The sequence below is a fragment of the Salmo salar genome, chromosome 01, assembly GCF_965601325.2.
Source record: "Salmo salar chromosome 01, fSalSal1, whole genome shotgun sequence".
NCBI lineage: Eukaryota > Metazoa > Chordata > Actinopteri > Salmoniformes > Salmonidae > Salmo > Salmo salar.
The window spans coordinates 138,652,331-138,674,533 of NC_138291.1; positions in this window are offsets into that span (position 1 = coordinate 138,652,331).

The window sequence follows — 22,203 nt, forward strand, 5'->3', positions numbered from 1 at the left end:
AACTCAGTGCCTCTTTGCTTGACATCATGGGAAAATCAAAAGAAATCAGCCAAGACCTCAGAATTTTTTTTGTAGACCTCCACAAATCTGGTTCATTCTTGGGAGCAATATCCAAATGCCTGAAGGTACCACGTTCATCTGTATAAACAATAATACGCAAGTATAAACACCATGGGACCACGCAGCCATCATACCGCTCAGGAAGGAGACGCGTTCTCTCTCCTAGAGATGAGCGTACTTTGGGGCGAAAAGTGCAAATCAATCCCAGAACAACAGCAAAGGACCTTGTGAAGATGCTGGAGGAAACAGGTACAAAAGTATCTATATCTACAGTAAAACCAGTCCTATATTGACATAACCTGAAAGGCCGCTCAGCAAGGAAGAAGCCACTGCTCCAAAACCACCATAAAAAAGCCAGAGTACGCTTTGCAACTGCACATGGAGACAAAGATCATACTTTTTGGAGAAATGTCCTCTGGTCTAAAGAAACAAAAATAGAACTGTTTGACCATAATGACCATTGATATGTTTGAAGGAAAAAGGAGGAGCCTTGCAAGCCGAAGAACACCATCCCAACCGTGAGGCACGGGGGTGGCAGCATCATGTTGTGGGGGTGCTTTACTGCAGGAGGGACTGGTGCACTTCACAAAATAGATGGCATCATGAGGCAGGAAAATTATGTGGATATATTGAAGTAATATCTCAAGACATTAGTCAGGAATTTAAAGCTTATTCGCAAATGTGTCTTCCAAATGGACAATGACCCCAAGCATACTTCCAAAGTTGTGGCAAATGGCTTAAGGACAACAAAGTCAAGGTATTGGAGTGGCCATCACAAAGCCCTGACCTCATCTGTTAGAAAATGTGTGGGCAGAACTGAAAAAGTGTGTGTGAGCAAGGAGGCCTACAAACCTGACTCAGTTACACCAGCTCTGTCAGGAGGAATGGGACAAAATTCATCCAACTTTCTGTGGGAAGCTTGTGGAAGGCTATCCGAAACATTTGACCCAAGTTAAACATTTTAAAGGCAATGCTACCAAATACTAATTGAGTGTATGTAAACTTCTGACCCACTGGGAAAGTAATGAAATAAGTAAAATCTGAAATAAATCATTCTCTCTACTATTATTCTGACATTTCACATTCTTAAGTGGTGATCCTAATTGACCTAAGACAGGGAATTTTTTTCCAACTACATATTCTGTTGTTTCATTTAATGTCTTGACTAGATACATTTCCTCAATCTGCCTTCCCGCGTGTATCAGTTCTGGATTTGATTAATGTAATATATTATTGGCATTTTCCCTCCACTGCTATCCTCTGGCATGAGTATGATTAGTCGAGTTTTCTTCAATCATTCTCAACTCATGTTCCATGCAGCAGATTGATTGGTCAAATCATCAGCACTGCACTCTGTCTCCTTTGGTGTTCCACAAATTACCATCCCACTATCCCTTCTACACTCCTTTCATTGGTTGAAATGTTTTCCTGTCCTACCATGGTGTTCCATGTCCTTGTTTGATCAGTTGGTTTGTCATTACTCTGTCCCCACCTAATGTTCCCTGTGTTATACTGTGTAGATGCTCCATACAGTGCATGTCTGACAGGCTGTCTGGATGGGGCTGGATTGTGCTGAGGAAGGGCCATGTTTTTCCAAAATGAGGGCCTTGTTTTTCTACAGGCTTTGACAATCAGACAGTCAGGCTCCAGTGGGCACCACTCAAGCTGTGACAGCCCACATTGTCGCCCAGTGACAGGCAGCCAGCGCTGCTCACATAGAGAGAGGGAGCGAGATGAAGAGAGAGAGGGAGAGAGATAAGAAGCCTGAAGAAACGCATTCAAGGTGAAATGATGAAGATTCTTTATTTTCTAGTTCCTTTGTTCTCCTGAGGCTTCTAGGGTTTCAGGAGGCAGTGGGTCCATGTAGCTTGCTCACTAAGTGGCTCTCTGATCCAGCTACCATCTCCTAGCCATGGAAGGATTCACAAGCTTTCCACCTGCCTCTATCCCCACAATTTATCTGGTCTTTGTTCCTTACATGCAGACACGTGATGTGAGGCCTTTATTGCCCTAAACGTGTAGCGTGTGTGTGTGTGTGTGTGTGTGTGTGTGTGTGTGTGTGTGTGTGTGTGTTACGTGTTACGTTTTTCTTGTTTCCCATTTTTCCCCTGTTAGTGTGTTTGTCTTGGGCATTACAGGTGTACCGAGTTGCGGCTAACGATGGTGGGCGTGGCTGTAGCTGATTACAGAGAGGATATCTGTTTGCCGTGTGAGAAGAGAAGAGAGAGGGGGAGAGAGAGAGGACACTTGTTTTTTGTTTGACTATTTGTGTTAATTTCTTTGTTTGTGTTTCAGCCTGTCCTCCTGAGGCGCTCCACCCTACCTAGGTCCTGGAGAAGGGAAAAGGTAGATCTGCCCATGGGTGTACATTCTCACGTAGATAACCCATTGTTTTATACACTAGGTTAGCCGGGCGGGTGTCACCCTTGTATTTTTCTTGGAACCAGGTAGGACAGTGGGTTAGGGCTTAGAGTGTGTTAGGAAGGATTAGGTGTGTAGAAGAGGAGGGACCTTTTGTTTGTTTTCATTACTTGGACCCCGATCCCAAATATTTCCCTTCTCTTACCTTCCCTTGTTGTGGTTGTTTTGTTTCTTACTGATTATTTATGGGTGTTTTATATTATTTATTTAACTAATTCACTAAACATCCCCTGAGGGTTAAAATTGAGTTCTGGTTGTGGTCTGATTTATTTATCGCTCATTGCACCCCACATTTCTTCCCCTTTCATCCGTGTTACCTGGTGTGTTTAGGCCCAGGCATTTACGTCTCCTCCTCAGACGAGCTACACCCGAGGGGAGAACGTGTGTGTGTGTGTGTGTGTGTGTGTGTGTGTGTCTCAGTCAGTACTTCGTCTACCCTCTTTGTCTTTGGATGACAATTTTTTCCCCCACTCTTCATTTCCCTTGGTGATGGTGCAATGCAATCACACAGACCAAATCTGTAATCTTACAAAATATTACCCCTCACAGACACCGAGGCCAGCGACGGTATAGCTATAGAATAGCCTGCTTCAGTTCCTGCTCCCCCATACCATAAACAGTGATTTCATTCCCCTGGCCTGTGGATTAGGAGGGGGAGATAGACTGTCCTCGAAGAAACAAAGTCCCTCAGGTGAATCGACACACCTGTCCATCACGTTGACAAAAAAAAAGCCCTAACGATGAACCTGTTATCATGCCACAGAGCATTTCAGCAAATATCATTTCTTATTTTCCCTGGCTTTTTGAATCACTTCCAATCCCCCTTTATCTGTAAAGCTGGCTACTGTGTGGACTGGCATCAATATCCTTTTTAACAAGTACACCTGCCAGCCTAGCCGTCTGTCTGTCAAGTTGGTGAGGATAGAAAAAGAAAGACATTTGATAAAATGAAGTCTTTCTCTTTCTTTTTCTCTCTCTGTTATATAATTATAATTTCCCATTTCCAAGTACATGGAGATGTTGGTTGTAATTAATGGTTTTCCAACAATAACAGAAGGAGGAGAGGGAATTATTGATGGGTCCTGTGATTCACTTCTCTGCAGTGTTGGCACCCAACACTACATTATGCAATTCATTCAACTTCACATTTACATTAGAAACAGAAGCATACAAAAAGCAATGATGACTCACACGAGACCACTAAAACCCATTTTCATACACAAAGAGCAAAGTAAAGCCAATGCTGCTACCAACAATGCAAAATAAACTACTGTCTGATTCACTGGGGCCACGTTTATGGGCTCCGTGTCATCATTGTGGGAAGTCTGTAAAATACTCTGTAGTTAATTTCCGTGTGCTTGTTGTTCGGACTCAGGGACATCTAAATTATGGAAAACCAGTCAGTTAATGTCACAATGAACCAGTCCACATTCACAAAGAGGAATGTGTGTGGGAAAAAAACTAGAGAAATACTTAAAGAGCATTATAATGAGAATAAAAACAACAACTGCTAAAGTTGTTCCGTTTTCCCTGGCCAAGGACAAATTAAATTTGACATACACACGTATTGTTCCCTATCCTGTATCTTCAGTCTCTGGCCTTTGTTGACAAAGTCCAAAGTAAATGCTTGTTTTAATACTGTTTTTGTTGTTGTTGTTGTTGTTTGTGGAGGTGAGAACTTTGGTCCAGGTCTGAGCTGACTTTCAGCAATTTAATTGGTTTCAATGCAGTGATGGGGTAGAATGCCTGGATAGAGAGGCAGGGTGGTGTGTGTGTGTGTGTGTGTGTGTGTGTGTGTGATGGGCTAGCTGCATGGGTCTGACTCTGGACAGAGGCTAGTCAGCTGCATCCTCAGGGTCTGGTCCTTCAAGCTTCACCAGCTCACTGATTCTCACTCATTACCTCTGAGCAGTAAGAGGATCCCACAGTACACTGAAATTGGAGAACACTTTATAGTAATATGGCACCCACTCTCAGGGTGAAGCCCAGGTGAAGACTCCCCATGCCACTTTCTGTCAGCAAACCATCATTGGCAACATTACAGATTGATATATATAGTCCTGACAATTTTATTCAATTATGTCACCCTCTGGAGGGTGTGTTCGGAGAATGTGGAAAGACAAAGTGTGTGTGTGTGTGTCTTTCTTGTTGTAACTAATGTGTTGTAATTACATGTTTGAAAGTCACCTGTGAATGATCATGTTTATTTTAACTCAAACCAAAAAAATGACATTGTTACATTTAACATGGTGCCACTACCATCAAATCCACAGATAATACCAGGATTGATACCATCTTGATCGAATGATGTAAATAGGCTATGGACCTGGTAACAACAATTGTAACAACGCACAGCCTGTAATGAACTACTGGTTATTTTCAGTATTTTCATTTCTGTGTTATTACATGGCTCAAAGGGTAGACCTATACTGAATAAAGTGCAATGTAAGAACTATGTAGTTACATAGGATATACTTGTAATTATCATGTACCTACCCAGCAGCAAGTAACTTATTGTAAAGTGAAACCCAGTAGGGTATAACATGTTTAATTACTATGAGATGACTGTGGACTACAGGAAAAGGAGGACCGAGCATGCCTCCATTCTCATCAAAGGGCTGTAGTGGAGCAGGTTGAGAGCTTCAAGTTCCTTGGTGTCCACAGACTGAAAAGATTTGGAATGAGTCCTCAGATCCTCAAAAGGTTCTACAGCTGTATCATCGAGAGCTTCCTGACTGGTTGCATCACTGCCTGGTATGGCAACTGCTCGGCCTTCAACCGCAAGGCACTACAGAGGGTAGTGCGTACGGCCCAGTACATCACTGGGGCCAAGCTTCCTGCCATCCAGGACCTCTATACCAGGCAGTGTCAGAGGATGACCCTAAAAATTGTCAAAGACTCCAGCCACCCTAGTCATAGACTGTTCTCTCTGCTATCGCACGGCAAGCGGTACCGGAGCGCCAAGTCTAGGTCAAGAGGCTTCGAAACAGCCTCTACCCCCAAGCCATAAGCGGCGCACAATTGGCCCAGCATCGTCCGTGTTTGGCCGTCATTGTAAATAGTCATTTGTTCTTAACTGACTTGCCTAGTTAAATAAAGGTTAAATAAATAAAAAAATTAAAAATTAATAAGACTACCGAACATCAAATCAAATGGCTCCCCCACCTCTCTTTTGCGCTGATGCTACTCTCTGTTATTATCTATGCATAAGTCACTTTAATAACTCTACCCACATCTATATACTACCTCAATTACCTCGATTAACCGGTGACCCCACACATTGACTCTGTACCGTTATAACCTGTATATAGCCTCGCTATTTTTATTTTACCGCTGCTCTTTAATTATTGTTACTTTTATTTCTTATTTTTTTAGGTATTTTTCTTAACTGTATTCTTGGTTAAGGGCTTCTAAGTAAGCATTTCACTGTAAGGTATTTGGCGCACGTGAAAAATAACATTTGATTTGATTTAGTTTGTACTTACAATGTAACAAAATGTAACAGAATAGCATGCTCTGAGTTGTCCTGATGTTAGGTCCTGATCTGGTTATGCCATACGGCTGTGGGCTACACTAGTTCACTTAGCAGATAAGATTTTCTTTGAATTCCGTGCCATTATTTTATAGTATGAAGAATACAATTGAATAAAGCTGAATAAAATTGAAAATATATTTTCTCCAAACAATTTGAGGGAGTGCACACATATGGCTATTATGTGTTGAGCGGTTAACAAATAAATAGGTACTCCTATATGCTTAATTTAGAATTATTCATATAACTTTAGTTGTTATACAAATGTTGGGCTAAATGTTTTGATACATTGTAAGGATGCCTTACCCAAATCTATTGCTGATTTGAAAAAAGTTGCTTGAAAGACATGAGCTCTACTTTTTTGCACAGTCTATCTTTCACAATTTGACAAGCACTTGATAATGCTTCGAATTTCCTGGCGGCAACTTCGTGTGGCCATAACACGCCCTAAAAAAATCCATGCCTTTTGTGGACAGTGGCCGTTGTGCCCTTGGGCTAAATATAACAATTATAATTATCTTCTCCCTGAGTGCTGCGTGCTCAGAAGCACCGCTCACTCACATGGCTCTCCATCACCTGATTGGGTCTTTCTCATAGGCTACAAGTGAAGACAGACACATCAGGGACGCAACTACGCGCATCCTAATCCAATTACAAGGTGCATATTGAAGATATTGGAAGAACTGTCCATATTTACTTTCGTCAGCCATCAGATCAGAACGTTTAGCTTAAAATATTAATAAACTATTAGGTGATTTCTTCACATTATAAGCGCAGGCATATGCACACGGCAGTAGGCTATAAGGGCGAATGTTCCATTAGTGGGAAAACACCATTATCAAAAGTGACCGCAAATGCGATTATGCATGTAATGCTTTTATTATAAAGGTGCATTTTTATGGTGAACATTTTCCTCCCCAAACTTAAAACTCACACGCTGCTTATGTATGCCAGTTAGCCTCTACACCCTTTGTAAAGCGGATTAATGTGCTTAATTTGAAGAAGTTATTTGGCCCCTTTAGTTGTCAAAACATACAGGCCTATGGTGTGGCCTACATGAGGTGTGGGATTATGATTAGAAAAAGTCACGCCAAAAAAAAAGGCATTGTTTCTTGCCTTATGCTGGGCATCATTCACAAGTGATAATATATCTTCACAAATTCACCAATAAATATAGTAGGCCTAGCCTATAGAAAGCTGATGGGATCCTCCTCTTTTTAATAGAGACCATCACGATGTTTTCTCACGCCATTGCATAGCCTATAGAAATGTTGCGCAACATGAGCTCATGTGCCCTCATGAAGTGTTTGATTAGATTTTCAATTACATTTGCACTGATGTCAGAGTGATTAGAGGGACAATAGAGTCCTCGCAAGCAGCCGAATTCATTGACTACTTCCTCAATCCCATCTCAAAAAGGCACCCTAGCTACCTTAAGGACACATACCATTTCATAGACACACTTCACAACATTCCAGTCCCAGCACATGCATACCTATTCACTGTGACAGTGGTGCTAGTACGAACTCGGACCCAGGCACAGAGAAACACAGCAGGCAGAGGTAAGGGTAAATCCAGAATTTTTACTTAAGGTCTTCATAGCAAAACAACAAAGCAAGGGCGCATGAGAACACTGAACAAAACATGAGACCTGAGCAACTGGCCCAGTCCACAGAGGAACCTAAATAGTCATCCAGCAGGTGATCCCAATAAGCCTTGATCCAAGATGGTGTAGCAGTGCAGACGTGGTTTGTTGTTCTCTCCTGTACATTTTGTATTTTTCATATTTTTCTGTATATATTTCAATTTATTTTCGATCTCTTTTCCAGAACCTCCATCAGAAGCTAGCCATCAGAAGCTAACCAGCTAATTAGCTACTAGCTATTTAGTCATTGTCAGCCACTGCTAGTGGCCTTTGCCTTCGGCACAGACTCCAGCCGCATTTAGACTGGATAACACTTGCCAGCCTGCCAGTATCGGACTGTTTTCTCCACTACAATGCCAGATTCCTGCCATAAGCCATGGACCATTACTCCTGATCATCACAGCTAGCTAGCTGCCACCGAGTGGCCCAGCCCCGAAGCTAGCTATGAGCCAGGCCCACCTACCGGCCCGCTCAGTGATCACTCGGCTACACAGCTGATGCCTTCCGGACTCTTCCCCAACACGGCTAGAATTCCACTACTCCACCGGATCCTTGCCGTAAGCTCTGGAACTTTCCATCGGATCATCGCTGCTAGCTAGCTGCTACTGAATGGCTATAGTGGCTAGCTAGCCGCAAGCCAGGCGCCCCTCTAGTTCTAGCAAACAAAATTACTACAACCACAATACCTCTTTCGCCAACTGGCCTGGACCCTTTTGTCGACACGAAGCTCCGCTGTTCCACCACGACTGGTCTGCCGACAGAACTCCATCCGATGTGCCCCCAGCCGGCCTTTGCCGGATGTCAGAGCAGGCGCTTCTACTAGCCCCGGCCTGCTAACTTTAAACGCCCTGTCTCCCGCTTGCTAGGTAGTAACAACTACCCAGCGGCTTCCCTGTTTCATCTATTGCTGTTCACTGGACCCTGTGATCACTTGGCTACATAGCTGATGCCTGCTGGACTGTTCATTAATACATTCCAAAATGAACACCAAAATAACAAAAAAAGAAAACGAACGATCAACAAACAGTCTGGCAAGGCACAAGGCTAAACACAGAACAATCTCCCACAAACACACAGACAAACACACCCAACTAATATAGGACTTCCAATCAAAGGCAACACCACACAGCTGCCTTCAATTGGAAGTCCACCCCAATTAACTCAACATAGAAACAGACTACCTAGACTAAACATAGAATGCATGAATCTCAAACAGTGCCCAAAAAACCCCGGAATACTAAATCAAATGCCCTTACTACAAAAACACCACCCTGAACCACATAAAACAAATACCCTCTGCCACGTCCTGACCAAACTACAATAACAATTAACCCTTATACTGGCCAGGACGTGACAGATGTGCTCATTCACCGGATGTTTTGGGAGGCAAAACATTTCTGAACATCACGCACCAATGTAAAATAGGGTTTCTGGATATAAATATGAACTTTATCGAACAAAACATACATGTATTGTGTAACATAGAGTCCTGGGAGTGTCATCTGATGAAGATCATCAAAGGTTAGTGATTCATTTTAGCTGTATTTCTGGTTTTTGTGACGCCTCTCCTTGCTTGGAAAATGGCTGTGTGGTTTTTCTTGTTTAGGCGCTGTCCTAACATAATCTAATGTTATTCTTTCGCCGTAAAGCCTTTTTGTCTGAATCCATGTGGTTGGATTAACGAGAAGTGTATCTTTAAAATGGTATATAATAGTTGTATGTTTGAGACATTTCAATTATGAGATTTTTGTTGTTTTGAATTTGCCGCCCTGCTATTTCACTGGCTGTTTGCAGTGTGTCCCCCGTGCGTCCCACGGGTTGGACGCTAGCGTCCCACATGTCCCAGCTAGCGTCCCACTGTGGATATAGATACTTTCATACCTGTTTCCTCCAGCATCTTCATAAGGTCCTTTGCTGTTGTTCTGGGATTGATTTGCACTTTTCGCACCAAAGTACATTAATCTCTAGGAGACAGAACACATCTCCTTCCTGAGCGGTATGACGTCTGCGTGGTCCCATGGTGTTTATACTTGCGTACTATTTTTTGTACAGATCCGGCGTTTGGAAATTGCTCCGTTGGATGAACCAGACCTGTGGAGGTCTTGGCTGATTTCTTTTGATTTTCCCATGATGTCAAGCAAAGAGGCACTGAGTTTGAAGGTAGTCCTTGAAATACATCCACAGGTACACCTCCAATTGACTCAAATGATGTAATTTAGCTTATCAGAAGCTTCTAAAGCCATGACATCATTTTCTGGAATTTTCCAAGCTGTTTAAAGGCACCGTCAACTTAGTGTATGTAAACTTCTGACCCACTGGAATTGTGATACAGTGAACTTTAAGTGAAATAATCTGCCTGTAAACAAAAACAAAAAAATGACTTGTGTCATCCACAAAGTAGATGTCGTCACCGACTTGCCAAAACTATAGTTTGTTAACAAGAATTTTGTGGAATGGTTGAAAAAAGAGTTTTAATGACTCCAATATAAGTGTATGTAAACTTCCAACTTCAACTGTATGTCATCCACCCACATATGGGTTGAATGTTATTAATAAACATTATTATTTTTTAAACGCTGAAAATACAGTGTTTCCATGTCAAATTGTTTTGTTATATTTCAGTCTTCTGTGATGTATATGAAGTCTAATATTGGGATGCAAACTCAACATTTAATACATTTCAAGTATGTATCTGACATGGTAATGCTGTTTTCTTCTTTTTTAAGACCATAACCATGTATGTGAGGTGTATACTTTTGTTTTAAAGTAGATTTGTTTAAGACTACAGTATTAAGAAACACTCTGTGTGACCCTGATTTATCCCACTGCAGTATAAGGTTAAAACATTGTGTTTTTTGAGCTACATACTTCTGGGTTGTACCATTGGATTTGTCTATTTCTTCTGCATCCTCTTATACCATTAGTCTGCTTGATTAACTGGGCCTGAGCTAGAACGTTGTTTGTGAGACAAGGGCAGATCCCGGATCCGGTTCTTCTCACAAAAACATCTGTAGTGTCTGAACGGATTGCGCTACAAACTCTTATGACCCATTTATGAAAAGCTGAGACTATCACGAACAGGCCCATGATTCTCAAAAGCCACACAAGAGTCATTAGAAGGTAAATTCTTCTACATAGAAGATCATAGGAAATCACAGGACATAGTGTCAATAATAATGTAATAAGCTTACATATTTGCTGTCACAAACTCCAAACCCCACACAGTTGTTATCAGTTGTGATCGGTGCCATTTAAGATAAGGGAGGACACTTTTTTTAATGAGTGTGGCCTTATTTCTATTACAGCATATTGGATGACTGTCAATCATACTCCATTCACCCAGCTCAATGTAACATCGATAGGTTTAGGTTACTACATGATAGTTGAATTTTCCCTATACCCATCATGAGGTTGCTACCATCTAGCCTACGAATGAAGTTTGCAATGCAGGTACACCGGTTGTGAGAAATTAGAGTAATCAAGGTGACAGATAACGACACATTCAACACAGCCGTGCACACTTTTGCCTGCATCTAGCTGATCTTGGTTGTAATCATTAGTCCAACAGTTGCCAACAAGAGTTTCTGTTGGACAAATTCAGGTATGTTTCACCCCGTTTCATTCCATTTGCTTCTGTTTAAGAAACATTTTTCAACAGAATTGGTGGAATGAATACACCCCTGATCACACGCAAAAACAGAACTAGTGGCCAAATATAAACCGCAAGATCACTTTGCTCGATTTACAGTACCAGTCAAAAGTTTGAACACACATACTCATTCAAAGGTTTTTCTTTATTTTTACTTTTTTCTACATTGTAGAATAATAGTGAAGACATCAAAACTAGGAAATAACACATATGGAATCATGTAGTAACCAAAAAAGTGTTAAACAAATCAAAATACATTTTAAATTTGAATTTCTTCAAAGTAGCCACCCAGCTGGAACAGTGGTGTAAAGTACATAAGTAAACATATTTGAAAGTTCCACTTAATTAGTTTTTTGGGGTATCTGAATTTTACTCTTTATATTTTTGACAACTTTTACTTTTACTTCATTACATTCCAAAATAAAATAATGTACTTTTTACCTGACACCCAAAAGTACCTGTTACATTTTGAATGCTTAGCAGAACAGGAAAATGGTCCACGTGCTTCTACACCTGCATTGCTTGCTGTTTGGGGTTTTAGGCTGGGTTTCTGTACAGCACTTTGAGATATCAGCTGATGTAAGAAGGGCTATATAAATGTGATGTGATTTGATTTGATGATCATCCGTTAAAATTTAGATTAAAGAGAGAGGTTGACACAGCATATTTTTAGCGTGCACTCCAGTAGGCTTTCCACTTTCCTCCAGTATTTATTTAGCAAAGATGATAACACATAATCACTCTGGACAGACACAAGCAGAAACTCATGACATAAATGTTGCAGCAGCCTAGGCTACACCTAAACATTAGAAAACTGACATTCTGTATGGGATGAAAACGAGACTTTCAGTCTGATCAACTGTAGGCTACTAATTAGAGCAGCTGCATACAGCAGCTGTCCATCTGGTCAGGGTAAACTAATTGGTAACGTTATGTATGGTGCCACCAGTCCGGGACCTAGGGTGCCACCAGTCCGATTGCAGTTGTTAGTTAGCGTCAGTGAAGTGGATGATCAGGGCTTTATTCAGGAACGTTTCTTGAGCTACTTTGATGTGTCAAGTGGGCGAGATGTGCAGTCTGTTTGACTTTATGAATTTGAGATGTCTGAGTTTAACTTCATAGAGAAACTCTTTGTCCAAGCCTACGATGGTGCAGCTGTAATGGAATGTATTTGCTATTTGTATTTGCAGCTAATTCCCCTCTTGTTCCCTGATTTAAGAGGTGATCTCCACTCCACTACCATTGTCAACTCTCTCCTGACATGAACTGAAGCCACGTCTCATGTGCCCATTCATCCACTGACACCCAAAAGTACCTGTTACATTTTGAATGCTTAGCAGAACAGGAAAATGGTCCAATTCACGCACTTATCAAGACAACACATGGTCATCCCTTGTGCCCACATCTGGCGGACTCACTAAACACAAATGCATCTTTTGTAAATGATGTCTGAGTGTTGAAGTGTGCCCCTGGCTATTAATATATTTTTAAAACAAGAAAATGGTGACGCCTGCTTTGCTTAATTGAATGAATTTGAAATTCTATATACTTTTACTTTTGATACTTAATTATATTTTAGTAATTACATTTATTTTGATACTTAAGTTTATTTACAACCAAATATTTTTACTTGAGTAACTTTCTATTAAGGTTTCTCTACTTTTACTCAAGTATGACAATTGGGTACACTTTTCCACCACTGACCTGGAATGCATTTCAACTAACAGATGTGCCTTGTTAAAAGTTAATTTGTGGAATTTCTTTCCTTCTTAATGCGTTTTAGCCAATCAGTTGTGTTGTGACAAGGTAGGGGTGGTACACAGAAGATAGTCCTATTTGGTAAAAGACCAAGTTCATATTATAGCAAGAACAGCTCAAATAAGCAAAGAGAAATGACAGTCCATCATTACTTGAATACATGAAGGTCAGTCAATCCGGAAAGTTTCAAGTACTTTGAAAGTCTCTTCAAGTGCAGTCGCAAAAACCGTCAAGCGCTATGATGAAACTGGCTCTCATGAGGACAGTCACAGGAAGGATGACCCAGAGTTACCTCTGCTGCAGAAGATAAGTTCATTAGAGTTACTAGCCTCAAAAATTGCATGCCAAATGAATGCTTCACAGAGTTCAAGTAACAGACACATCTTAATATCAACTGTTCAGAGGAAACTGCGTGTTTCAGGCCTTCATGGTCGAATTGCTGCAAAGAAACCCCTACTGAAGGACACCAATAAGAATAAAAGACTTGCTTGTGCCAAGACTGGCAGCTTCATTAAATAGTACCCGCAAAACACCAGTCTCAATGTCAACAGTGAAGAGGCGACTCCGGGACGCTGGACTTCTAGGCAGAGTCCTCCGTTGTCCAGTGTCTGTGTTCTTTTGCCCATCTTAATCTTTTCTTTTTATTGGCCAATCTGAGATATGGCTTTTTCTTTGCAACTCTGCCTAGAAGGCCAGCATCCCGAGTCGCCTCTTCACACATCTTTCTATTCAGCTTAGAGCCAGTTTGCGCTGTTCTGTGAAGGGAGTAGTACACAGCGTTGTACGAGATCTTCAGTTTGTTGGCAATTTCTCACGTGGAATAGCCTTCATTTCTCAGAACAACAATAGACTGACAAGTTTCAGAAGTTCTTTGTTTCTGGCCATTTTGAGCCTTTAATCGAACCCACAAATGCTGATGTTCCAGATACTCAAGTAGTCTAAAGAAGGCCAGCTTTATTGCGTCTTTAATTAGCACAACAGTTTTCAGCAGTGCTAACATAATTTCAAAAGGGTTTTCTAATGATCAATTAGCCTTTTAAAATTATAAACTTGGATTAGCTAACACAACGTGCCGTTGGAACACAGGAGTGATGGCTTCTGATAATGGGCGTCTGTACACCTATATAGATATACCATTACAAATCAGACGTTTCCAGCTACAATAGTAATTTACAACATTAACAATGTCTACACTGTATTTCTGATCAATTTGATGTTATTTTAATGGACCAAAAATTTGCTTTTCTTTCAAAAACAAGGGAATGTCTAAGTGACCCCAAACTTTTGAACGGTAGTGTACATGGTAATGATGACAACTTCCGGAGGATGTCCTCCAACCAATCAAAGCTTTTGCAGTATGAATTGACATGTTGTCCATCCAATCATAGAAATAGGATCAGAGAATCAACCTAGTGTGTTGTATTGGGATTGTGCCACAGAACATTATGGGGGCTCTATGTGTTGAGAAGCTTGGTGACATTGTTGGATAGAGATTAGAGTGAAGAGTGATACTGTAGTTGAGCATTTTTGGGCAATTATTCAATTCAAATTAGTTTTTTAAAATTACAGGGGATGTAGGAGGTATATTACAAATAGTTTTTTGGGTTTTACAATTTTATTTCTGTGTCCAGTGCAATTTGTTTAAAAAAATGTAAAAGTTAGCCAGGCTAAATTCAGTAGCTAGCCACTATAGCTACCAGAGCGAGTTTGCAGTTTTCTCCGCCAGAATGGTAGAATGGCCAACGCTGACAAAAATGTGGTGGACTTTTTGATGAAGAACCCCTTTCATTCTCTGGGGTACACTGAAAAAGTGTGAATTGAAAGTGAGGGTCGACCTCTGCCTGAGATCAGTTTAATGAAGAATGATGAAAAGGTGAGGACGTTCAATACCAACTGGTCTCAGAAGTGTAGCTGGTTAACAGGGAGCCTTTCATCAAGCCACCTGTATTGCTGGCCTTGCCTGATTTTTGGAAAGTCTGAGCCTTGGTGGGTACAGACCTGAAGAACATCGATCGTTCAGCTAAACGGTAAAACAAAAGCAGGGAGCACATAAATGCCCACATCAGATTCAAGCTTCTGGGAAAAAGTTGCATCGAGATAGGACCCGACGAGAGTGAAAGTTCCTCCAACAAGGTCAAATACAAGGATCTTGCAGAGGTAATTGCACATTACGATGCTTTACTTGCTGAACATATCGAACTTTCTACTGTCTTTTCTGGGATGTCAAAACCAATTCCGAATGATTTGATAGCTTCCATCGCATCATAGCTTCCTCCTGTCTCAGCCTCCAGTATTTATGCTGCAGTAGTTTATGTGTCAGGGGGCTAGGGTCAGTCCATTATATCTGGAGTATTTCTCCTGTCTTATCCGGTGTCCTGTGTGAATTTAAGTATGCTCTCTCTAATTCTCTCTTTCTCTCTTTCTCTCTCTCGGAGGACCTGAGCCCTAGGACCATTCCTCAGGACTACCTGGCATGATGACTCCTTGCTGTCCCCAGTCCACCTGGCTGTGCTGCTGCTCTAGTTTCAACTGTTCTGCCTGCGGCTATGGAACCCTGACCTGTTCACCGGACGTGCTACCTGTCCCAGACCTGCTGTTTTCAGCTCTCTAGAGACAGCAGGATCGGTAGAGATACTCTCAATGATCGGCTATGAAAAGCCAACTGACATTTACTCCTGAGGTGCTGACCTGTTGCACCCTCGACAACTACTGTGATTATTATTATTTGACCATGCTGGTCATTTATGAACATTTGAACATCTTGGCCATGTTCTGTTATAATCTCCACCCGACACAGCCAGAAGAGGACTGGCCACCCCTCATAGGACTGGCCACCCCTCCTCTCTTGGTTTCTTCCTAGGTTTTGGCCTTTCTAGCGAGTTTTTCCTAGCCACCGTGCTTCTACACCTGCATTGCTTGCTGTTTGGAGTTTTAGGCTGGGTTTCTGTACAGCACTTTGAGATATCAGCTGATGTAAGAAGGGCTATATAAATGTGATGTGATTTGATTTGATGATCATCCGTTAAAATTTAGATTAAAGAGAGAGGTTGACACAGCATATTTTTAGCGTGCACTCCAGTAGGCTTTCCACTTTCCTCCAGTATTTATTTAGCAAAGATGATAACACATAATCACTCTGGACAGACACAAGCAGAAACTCATGACATAAATGTTGCAGCAGCCTAGACTACACCTAAACATTAGAAAACTGACATTCTGTATGGGATGAAAACGAGACTTTCAGTCTGATCAACTGTAGGCTACTAATTAGAGCAGCTGCATACAGCAGCTGTCCATCTGGTCAGGGTAAACTAATTGGTAACGTTATGTATGGTGCCACCAGTCCGGGACCTAGGGTGCCACCAGTCCGATTGCAGTTGTTAGTTAGCGTCAGTGAAGTGGATGATCAGGGCTTTATTCAGGAACGTTTCTTGAGCTACTTTGATGTGTCAAGTGGGCGAGATGTGCAGTCTGTTTGACTTTATGAATTTGAGATGTCTGAGTTTAACTTCATAGAGAAACTCTTTGTCCAAGCCTACGATGGTGCAGCTGTAATGGAATGTATTTGCTATTTGTATTTGCAGCTAATTCCCCTCTTGTTCCCTGATTTAAGAGGTGATCTCCACTCCACTACCATTGTCAACTCTCTCCTGACATGAACTGAAGCCACGTCTCATGTGCCCATTCATCCACTGGCACACTGAATGTTACCTCTTCAGTCTCCACGCACTGTGAGTACCCCTATCAATTTTCTCTCATTAATGTGTGTAGAGTCAATCACATTCACATTATTACACATCAATGATTTTACTCCTTGCTTGGACTAACTAATTCTTAGCTCTTTTGTCCAACTGTGTAGTGTATTGTGTTATTTTTTTTGTCTTCCCATTCAAATCCTTCCTGCACTGAAGTCAAGCCTCTGAACACCTCAACTCATGCCTCATAGTGGTTAGAGCGTTGTGCCAGTAACCGAAGGTTGCTGGATCGAATCCCCAAGCTGACAAGGTAAAAATCTGTCATTCTGCCCCTGAGCAAGGCAGTTAACCCAATGTTCCCCGGGTGCCGAAGACGTGGATGTCGATTATGGCAGCCCCCGGTACCTCTCTGATTCAGAGGGGGTGGGTTAAATGCGGAAGACACATTTTAGTTGAATGCATTCAGTTATACAACTGACTAGGTATCCCCCTTTCCCATACCCTCATTCAATTACTGCTGTGATCCCTTCCAAAACGGTGTAAGTAGCACTCATTCCCATTCCCCAATAAATGTCTTTATTAAATGCTTTAGGTTAAAATAATTAGTCTTTGACAATTTTTTAAACACACTTTGTCGCCTCCGTGGGTTCTGCGCCTATACCGTGGGTCTAGGCAAACTACCTGCCCTCCAGGATACCTACAGCACCCGATGTCACATGAAGGCCAAAAAGATCATCAACCACCCGAGCCACTGCCTGTTCACCCCGCTACCATCCAGAAGGCGAGGTCAGTACAGATGCATCAAAGCTGGAACCGAGAGACTGAAAAATAGCTTCTATCTCAAGGCCATCAGACTGTTAAACAGCCATCTCTAACACAGAGAGGCTGCTGCCTACATACAGACTTGAAATCATTGGCTACTCTAACAAATGGATCACTAGTCACTTTATTAATGCCATTTCAATAATGATGTTTACATATCTTGCACTACTCATCCCAGATGCATGTACTGTATTTTATACCATCTATTACATCTCATCTATGCCGGTCGGTCATGGCCCATCCATATATTTATATATACTTATTACATTATTTTACTTAGATTGGTGTGCATTAGGTAGTTGTTGGGAAATTGTTAGATTACTTGTTAGATATTGCTGCACTGTCAGAACTAGAAGCACAAGCATTTCGCTACACTCGCAATAGCATCTGCTAACCATATGTGACCAATAAAATGTTATTTGATTTGAACAAGGTTGCAGTGACAACTTTTCTGTTTAAACAAGTTTTGTTTGGCTAATAAAATGAAAACATTACTTCAAGCTACTTTTGGGTACCTTGTTAAAAAATCGAATCAAATAAAATGTTATTTGTCACATACACATATTTAGCATATGCTATTGTGGGTGTAGCGAAATGCTTGTGTGTCTAGCTCCAACAGTGCAGTAATATCTAACAATTCACAACAATATACAAAAATACGACCAAAAAGTAAAATAATTGAATTATGGAATATATAAATATTAGGATGACCAAAGTCGGAGTGTGATAGACTAAAATACAGTAAAATAGAATTCAGTGTATACATATGACATGAGTAAAGCAAAAATATGTGTCACGCCTGCTCCCGCTCCCCCTGTCTGAGCGGGAGCAAGGCGACACATCATTACGCACACCTGTCACCATCGTTACGCGCATCAGAGCTTCATTGAACTCACCTGGACATCTCCTCTATATCTGTCTATTCCTCAATTTGATCCCCGTGTCAGCATTAATGTAGTTATGTTTCCCTTGTCCAGACACTGTCCATGTTTTGTTTCATGCCTGTTATTTATTAAATGTTCACTCCCTGTACTTGCTTCCCATCTCCCAGCATCTGTCCTCACCAAATGCTGGCACGACAATTGGAAGCATCAGGGAGTTTTTCATTTTATTTTTTGGTTGGTAACGTCGGGTCCGGGTGCCGCTGCCAGAGCAACCGGGGATGCCTCAGCTGGCTCGGGCTTCCATGCCTCAGCTGGCTCGAGAGGTTTTCTAGCCTCAGTTGGCTCAGCAGGCTCCCATGCAACGTCTCAGCTGGCTCGTTGGGCTCCCACGCCTCAGCCGGGTCGTCGGATTCCCATGCCTTTCCTCCCCGTTATCTGTCTATTCCCTCAGTTTCATTCCCGTGCCAGCATTAATGTCGTTATGTTCCCCTTGTCCAAACGCTGTCCTTGTTTTGTTTCACGTCTGTTTATCCATTAAATATTCACTCCCTGTAATTGCTTCTTGTCCCCCAGCGTCTGTCCTCACAATATGTAAACATCATTAGAGTGACTAGTGTTCCATTATTAACCTCTATGGGCTAGGTGGGACGCAAGCGTCCCACCCGTGGTGCACTCCATCAACAGCAGGTGCATTTCAAGAGCGGCAAATTTGAAACCAAATAAATGTCAAAATTCAAATGTTTCAAACATACAACTATCTTACACCCTTTGAAAGATAAACATCTCCTTAATCTAACCACGTTGTCCGATTTCAAAAAGGTTTTACGGCGAAAGCATAAATTTAGAGTATGTTAGGACAGTACATTTACAAGAGTTGTGTGTAATGTTTTGTCGATTCAAAGACAGGGTCACCAAAACCATAAAACCAGCTAAAATGATGCACTAACCTTTTACAATCTCCATCAGATGACACTCCTAGGACATTATGTTAGACAATGCATGCATTTTTAGTTCTATCAAGTTCATATTTATATCCAAAAATAGCGTTTTACTATGGCATTGATGTTGAGGAAATCGTTTCCCTCCAATAACCGGCAGTCAAGTCAGCGTCACAAATTAAATAATTAAAATTAGAAAACATTGGTAAAATATTATATTGTCATTTAAAGAATTATAGATTTACATCTCTTGAACGCAATCAACTTGCCAGATTTAAAAATAACCTTACTGGGAAATCACACTTTGCAATAATCTGAGCACTGCGCCCAGAAAAATACGCGTTGCGATACAGACTAGACGTCATGTTGGGGAGATCTAAAATCGAAAATACTATGTAAATAATCCATTACCTTTGATTCTCTTCATCAGATGTCACTTCCAGGTATCACAGGTCCATAACGAATGTAGTTTTGTTCCAAAAAGCTCATCATTTATGTCCAAAAATCTCCGTCTTGTTAGCACATGATCTAAGCCAGCCGGACTTCTCGTCATGAACGAGGGGAAAAAATATATTTACGTTCGTTCAAACATGTCAAACGTTGTATAGCATAAATCATTAGGGCCTTTTTTAACCAGAACATGAATAATATTCAAGGTGGACGAATGCATACTCTTTTATAACGTATTGGAACGAGGGTACCCAACATGAACTCGCGCGCCAGGTGTCTAATGGGACATCATCGTTCCATGGCTCTTGTTCGGTCAGATCTCCCTCCAGAAGACTCAAAACACTTTGTAAAGGCTGGTGACATCTAGTGGAAGCAATAGGAAGTGCCAAAATATTCCTCAGCCCCTGTGCTTTTCAATGGGATAGGTTTAAAGGTAATACAACACATCAGGAATCCACTTCCTGTCAGAAAATGTCTCAGGGTTTTGCCTGCCAAATGAGTTCTGTTATACTCACAGACACCATTCAAACAGTTTTAGAAACTTTAGAGTGTTTTCTATCCATATATAATAAGTATATGCATATTCTAGTTACTGGGTAGGATTAGTAACCAGATTAAATCGGGTACATTTTTTTTATCCAGACGTGCAAATGCTGCCCCCTAGCCCTAACAGGTTAATTGGAGACAGCTGCGTCCTGACGAGGGGGCGGGGTCAGCTCTCCAATCATCAATGTTGATTGACCAATCAGCTGCTCGTAGAGAATTTCAGCAATCCATTTCCTGAAATACATACATGATAATACACAAACCACAAACCACAACACAGAAACTGGGGAACGTAACACGCCCACCACAAAAAATGCAAACATACAGTTTGCAATAACAAAAATCAACGCATCCCCAGTTACTAAACCCGTGATAGAGCGTCGGCAACCACATTTGCCGAGCCCTTCACATAGGCTATCTGTACATTATATCCTTGTACAATCTGAGCCCACCGCATAAGGCGGCGGTTCTGATTGTACATTTGTTTCAAGAACACCAAAGGATTATGGTCCGTGAAGACCATTACAGGCAAGGCACTGGAACCCACATGTACCTCAAAGAACTGTAATGCTAGCAATAAAGCCAGCGTTTCCTGTTCAATTGTGGAGTACCTTGACTGACATGAGTTGAACTTACGGGAGAAGAAACTGACGGGTCGATCCACTCCATCTTCATCTTCCTGCAAGAGAACCGCACCCACCCCCACTATACTAGCGTCTACCTCCAACTTAAAAGGTTTGTCAAAATTGGGGGCCGCAAGTACTGGGGCACTACAAAGTAGCGCTTTAGCGGACTCAAAAGCATAGTTACAGTCCTGGGATCACTTAAATGGTACCTTCGGACTAAGCAGAGATGAAAGGGGAGCTACTACCGTCGAGAAATTCTTACAGAAAGTACGATAGTAGCCTACCATCCCCAGGAATCTGCGCAACTGGCGGCGAGTCGTGGGAGCAGGAAAAGCAACAATTGCTTCCACTTTGCCAGTTACTGGGCGCACTTGACCTCGTCCTACTTGTTTCCCTAAGTAAGTCACTGTAGCCTTTCCAAACTCACACTTGGCCAAATTGAGGGTTAAAGAAGCATTCGCCAACCGCTGAAACACACTTTTCAAGGTGGCGAGATGATCAGACCAAGTAGACGAATGAATCACCACATCGTCAAGATAAGCAGTACAATTCGGCACAACCGCAAACACAATGTTAACCTCTTGGGGCTAGGTGGGACGCTAGCGTGCCACCTGTGGTGCACTCCATCAACAGCAGGTGCATTTCAAGAGCGGCAAATTTGAATCCAAATAAATGTCAAAATTCAAATTTTTCAAAAATACAACTATGTTACACCATTTGAAAGATAAACATCTCCTTAATCTAACCACGTTTTACGATTTCAAAAAGGTTTTACGGCGAAAGCATAAATTTAGAGTATGTTAGGACAGTACATTTACAAGAGTTGTGTGTAATGTTTTGTCAAGTCAAAGACAGGGTCACCAAAACCATAAAACCAGCTAAAATGATACACTAACCTTTTACAATCTCCATCAGATGACACTCCTAGGACATTATGTTAGACAATGCATGCATTTTTAGTTCTATCAAGTTCATATTTATATACAAAAACAGCGTTTTACTATGGCATTGATGTTGAGGAAATCGTTTCCCTCCAATAACCGGCAGTCAAGTCAGCGTCAGAAATTAAATAATTAAAATTAGAAAACATTGTTAAAATATTATATTGTCATTTAAAGAATTATAGATTTACATCTTTTGAACGCAATCAACTTGCCAGATTTAAAAATAACCTTAC